Source organism: Meleagris gallopavo, chromosome 1 (genome assembly GCF_905368555.1).
Source record: "Meleagris gallopavo chromosome 1, MGAL_WU_HG_1.1, whole genome shotgun sequence".
Classification (NCBI taxonomy): Eukaryota; Metazoa; Chordata; class Aves; order Galliformes; family Phasianidae; genus Meleagris; species Meleagris gallopavo.
Window position 1 is genome coordinate 64570976 of NC_139404.1, and position 6478 is coordinate 64577453.

Here is a 6478-nt window from a genome sequence, read left to right on the forward strand (position 1 = left end):
GATTCGCTGTCTAGCAGAACTGATGTGACTCTTTACTTGGTCAAATTGCATTTGCAGATGTTTAATGCATCCAGGTCACAAGAATGACTCACACCAAGTCACAAGAATGACTTGCGGACCCGGATGAGCAAACCACCTTATCCAGCTGTTGAAATTGGAAGTGAGTTTTGGCAAGGTAAATTAATAGAACTGCTTAGTTCTGCTTTTCTTTCAGCTGCTTTGTCCAGATAATAGTTTATTCACATGTCTTGGTGCATATATATTTTCCTGTGGTGACTATGGCCAGAGTTTTGGATGAGACACTTTTAATCCCAAATCTGAAACCTTTGAAAACATATTATATATGAAAAAGCACACCAATATAAATTGGGAACAAGAACTAATTTCAGATGGCAGATTATGAGAATTATGCACGAGTAATCAACAATGCCAGAATAAAGGGTTTCGACCTGTAGCAGACTTAGGAAGCTGTTACTGCAGGCTGGTAGGGTTAAGAATGTGTCGATTGACTCACCTCTTTGGATGCATAAACAAAGGCTTGCACAAGATGATAATAAACTGCTTATTGTTAGGGTTTTCTTTCCCTTTCCTAGGGAAAAAAGCAAGAGATAAAAGCAAATCAGACACTTAATTTCTCCTTATGATAAAACTCTGTAATTTCTGTGCTCTGTACATTTTGTGTCCTGAGAGCCCTTGGTGCTTGAGAAGCACTTAATGTATCAGTGTAAAACATCCTTGAGCACTGTGAAAACACAAAGGATGCTATACAGGACAATGCATGCATGCAGTGAGTGATCAGTTGAATTAGGGTCACAAGCCTGACCAGCAGTGGACAACTGATGTGTTCTACTCACTTGCAGGATAAATGTCTCATACGCAGTTGGATCTCTCAAGGCATTCAAAAAGTGAATGTCAAATTCTTTGTTACATTCATCTGATATCTTACCTTTTTTCAAATGTACATGCTAGTGGTCAGTAACAGCATTAACTGATTTTCTTAGTGTACTCTCTCTTTCACACTTTCTGGAATTCCTTATTTTCACTCACTAAATAGCTGCAAGAATTTACATGCAAAATCTCCTTAATTTCCAATTATTCATACTATTTTTTTCTTATTGAAAACAGGTTTTGAATGAGCGTTCAATAGCTGATTCATTTATGAGTCACCATTAATTTCAGCCCACTACTCTTTTTTTAATCCTCATTTGAATATAGGGGATTTAAAATGTTATTTTCATTGACTTTAGGAATGCACTGAGTCGGTTGAGAAGAAGCATTATGGAGAGTAAGAAATGCTTTTGCCCTCCAGGTCTCATAATTGCCTTTATTCCAACTTTTGACTCCTCTTTAACTTTCACTTCTGGTCTAGAATGGATGCTGCATCGATGGCATCATCACTTTTCAGCTAGTTCTTTGGGCGGTCCAAATATTAGCAGGGCTAGGAGTGCTGCCATTGGGTGAACTGCCCTCTAGTAGGATCTCTCAGATATTTCAGGTAACTTCACCACTATTAAAATAATAACCTATTAGTAGCACTAAGTAATATTTCAGGTTTCCTTGTGAGGTCTGGACTTGAGCACAAACTGTATGACAATACATCATTAATATGTATTGCCCTTGTTCTACTCTGAGAGACCACGACTGCCTGCCTCTTCTGAGAAGGGCACTCCAGCAGTGGTGGAGCTGACTCATCCTGAGGCCCTGCTCTGAAAAGCCATACAGACACAACAAGCTCAAGCCATGACTCACAGCAATGGAAGGGAGTCCATAGGATGTGGGAAAGAGGAGCAACCATCTCAGCAGAAGCACCAGCAAAGCCACACTTCTAGGTGTGAGTCAGCAGACAACATAGTGGTTGGTGACCATTCTAGTTACTGGTGACCTTGCCCATGGCAGGGGGGTTGAAACCAGATAATCTTTGAGGTCTTTTTCAACCCAGGCCATTCTATGATTCTATGATTCTATGATTCTATGATTCTATGGTTCTATGGTTCTATGATTCTATGATTCTATGATTCTATGATTCTCTGATAGGGCCACCTCACACTCTGAGGTGCTCTCTCATACCAGAGAGCAATGACCCTGTGTAAGCAAGTTAAAGCAACAACCCAATTCTTCTATCAGGGACACTAACTGTGGGTCTCAGCCAATCAGGCCACAAGGAAAAAGCTCCCTCCCAAAGAGCTGCATATGACCCCTCCATAGGGAGCTCAATAACCATGCCAGAGGATCTACTGAGGCACTTGGAAGGGTACCCTTGGAGCATGCCTTCTGGCCTCATCTGAGGCTGCATTAATATTTCTCCTCTGGAAATGCATTCTGAACTATGGGAGTGGCAGAATTTGCTAATATGAAATACAAGCATGAGACAAAGTGTAATGCAAATTTAGTAGATACAAACATACAACATCAGCATCCCCTCGATGAGATTATAACATAATAAATATGCATTCAAATGAGACAAATTTGTTTACTGTTTTTGCACATAAGGAAGAGCACTTATTCATTTCAGCAACAGTGTCCAACTGAGAAACAGTTTCACTCTTTTGATGATTTCTTGTTGAGTTTAGAGAAGAAAATGTTCCATTTTTATTTAAATGCCCTTATAGTGTAATGCAGCTGAAGAGATGAATTATTTAGATATGATAGACAATGACTCAGAATGCCTCTGGTTTAAGATGCATATCTGTTACAATAGTTCTAGAAATACTTCTCAGATTGCACTATGTAAGGTTTTTTTTTTTTTTTTCTGACAAATCTCTAGGTTTCCTCTTAAATACATTTTGTCCATCTGTATTTTTTTATAACCATTTCTACAAGGCCTCACAACTTTATTCCATTGATCTTATGAAATCTGTTGAATCCTAGTAACCTTGATCACTTAAGACGTATCACCTCATTTTTCACTATATGTGATAATCACATTATGGCATGTTTAGAAGACCTAGGTTAAAAAAAAACGTACTTCAGTCCCATCGGGCTATGTGATAGTGACACTCATAAAGCATGTATGGCCTAGGCCTAAGCCAGGGCTTTGCTTGGACCAGCCTTCTGGTGTCCAGCTGCTTCTCGTGGATGACTGCAGGCCTGTGCAGGCATCCCAGCTGAGAGGCCACAGCTGATGACTGGAATAGGCCGCCTGAGTTCCATTAAGTGACTGGGTTAGGGCAAGTGCTTGTTTTCCCTCTACTCTGTGATGACTGAAGCCGCTGTGTACAACAGGTGGGTTGGGCAGGAACATTCCCAGCAACAAGCATGGGTGGGTGGCTGTGTAGGAAGCTCTAACCATCAGCTTCAACTTCATGGGCTTTCCAGTATTACCCGTCTTTCTTTGTTCCACCTGTGATAGTGGAAATCCCCACAAGCAAGCAGCTTGTCCCAAGAAGGAGGAACAAGTCCCAGGAATTGACACAGGAATCTAAGTGCAGTGACATCAGTGGTCTCAGAGGAGATCAAATCCACTGCACGTGAATTTGAACCCACACAATAACACCATTGTGCTGCTCCTGATCATGTCATGGATGCAAAGCCTGGATTTTGCTTGTTCCTTAACAGAGTTCTGCGCACACAAGAGAGAAACCATGCTCTTATTTTCTAAACCAGACACACTGACACAGGGATTTTAGACCTAAGATGAGGATCACAGCCTCCTGTGGGGCTCTGCCAATGCATTAGACAAGACCCAGTCTCAAAGATCTAGCCGGACCACAATCTGGTCAAGGAAATGGACAAACACCTTTTAGGTTACACACAGCATATCTGTATATTTTCATTGTCTTTCATTTTTCCCGTATCCACCCACTCCCTACCTCATCCATGGCCATAAATAAAATAATCAATACTTTCTTTAAAAAATAACCTCTCTGTCCTTACAGACCAATCTAATACTGGGGCAGAGGGGTCTCCTGGAGGAGCCTGCTCAGCCTCAAAATTCAGATGTGTCTGTAACAATAAGGTTTTTTTGTTGTTTTTTTTTTTTTTTGGCTGACTTGAACTGTGAATTATACGCTAGTAGCATAGAATAAAGCTATGAATTAATTAAAGAGTAAGATATATATACATCACTGGAGAAAATAATGTGTGATTCAGACCTGTATTAACAGTTTCAGCTAGAAATAATTTTGACCATATTGCAAGCAAGAAGTTGGCAAAATGACAATATATTCCACAGTGAAAAACTTGTAGACTAAATCTAACATTACTGCTGTTTTTGTTAAAATATTTGAAATGCTTTAAATTTATTTTGACAGTTTGAAGTATTTTCTGTTTATTTTGTGACAGCTAGCACTCTAGTCCCAATTTATTTTTGTGCCATGGTAGACAAGCCTTCTTGAAAATGAGGATACAAAATCTATAGGAGGGTTTGCTCTTTGTAGGGTACGTGATCCTAATGCATACAGAAAAGTGTGAGTTTAGGGCTGCTGATTTGTTGTGGTTCTGGTGTTTTTATTTTTTGATGAACAACTTAAAAATATCATTACAAAAGGAGCCATAGGTCATTATGTCTGCTTGATTATGTATCTAAAAGTAAGGAAATGCCAAATAACAAATGCATTGGCTTCTTGGATAAGGCTCTATCTTCTGTAACTATTCTGACAGAAGGACTTTGATAATGCCAGTAAAGGTCTTTATGATAAACTCAAACAAGAGTTGAGTAAACTCTAGGCTCATGCCCTTAAACCTTCCACAGTCTGATAAAAATCCACCTGTTCAATTACCTCCTCATTGATTTCAGTAGAATTACTGTAATTGGCAGCCCACCTAGCTGTCTGTAATGGTCTATTAACTACCTGATTTGTTGTATCTACTCAAAAGCATATCTGTAGTGGCAAATTAAAATGCCTCTAGCACAGTTAAACACTTTATCTTACCATATAGTGTTTTCTCTTTCTCTTTGGAGAACACTAGGGAGATTTTTTCAGCAAGGAAGGTAACTTGTTCAGTCATCAGTTAGTCTTTGACAAAGCAATTTTCTGAGAAAAGGCATACATGGCACGAAAGCATATCTGATCACACCTGAGAGCACTCAGCCGGGCCATGGACAGAGTTGCCAACCATTAGACTGTCTGCCCAGGATCCAGCTTGGCCTTGAATGCCCTCACAGATGGAGGTCCAGCCTTCCTCACTTTTGGGCTTGCTGTGGTATTAGTTTTTTGAAGGGGCCATTTGAGGATAAGGTCAGTGACATGAAACCCTGAGACCCAGGGCTCAGCTGACTGTGTTCCAGCAAAACTGACAAGTTTTGCTGCAGCATGGCTGTGTGACATTGTGAAGAAAAAAAAAACAACAAAAAAACACAAAACAACAATAACAAAAAAGCCACCTCTTGTCGAGCTTTGAAGAAGAACATGAGATTAACCTGTCTAGAATAAAAAATGGGAAAACACAATGAGAACTGTAACTGCTGAACAACCTATAGCTAGAGGATCAGGAATTTAAGAAATGAGAAATAGTGATAAGAATAGGCATAAAAAACTAAGAACAATGGTGAAAATCAAAAGGTGACAATTTACAAAAATGAAGGACAATCCATTCCTTAGTATCACTACATGATGGACAGCCAAGAGCAATTTGGCAGGGATACTCTAGCATCAGTAACAGAGCTTTTCACTCAAGTTTCTCAATAGAGTCGCAAGGACTTCTTCACTTCTTCACATACATCCTTGGAGTTGGGAGCATACTAAGCCAGAAGCTCATTTAATACTACCAGTGGTAGCATTTATGCTATTACTGATGGTTGGGATTGTTATGGAGAATGATGTTAAGTCTCATTTATCTAAAAAAGTCACAGCATCAGGTTGCAGCTGGGGTAAATATCTGGATATGAATCATTGGATCTGACCAGAATCTCATTTCTAGTCTGACATCAATTGTCAGTGCATGCTTTCCAAGACATTTCTTCCTGGCAAAATCAAGCAATAGGTGCAAAAAAGCTTTCATAATTTTTTTTCTTTTTTTTTTTTTTTTTAAGGCTGTATATTAAAAAAAAAAAACAGTGTACAAAAATAAATATCCAAACAACAAAAGTACAAAGAAGATGATGTTAGTATGAGTCACCTGACTGAGTCTATTTGCCTAGTGCAGATCAGGAGTATTTCTGGAACTGCCAATATATTTGTTCAATGTTAAAACATTGTTTGTAGAAAGAGAGAGGCACACAGTTATTTTCTGTCTGAAAAATTCCTGGGGTTTCTGGAACTTAGATTTTTCTTTAATTATTTCCAAACCTAGACAGAGTGTTTGTATCATCTATACTAGAGAAGTTTTCGTTCCCCTTTTCTTGAAATGCACACTACTTCCCCATTTTTGTTGGCAGTTTGCAATCAGAGTTCTGATTACAAAAGACACAAGGTCTAAATGTGCTGGTCATTGCCTTTTAGCAAAAAAATGCGTGTAACTTCATCTCCAGGGACAAGATCTGAAGAACTTGCTTTCAGCGAGTACTAAATCAGCCTTCCCCTATTTCTTGCTAGCACTT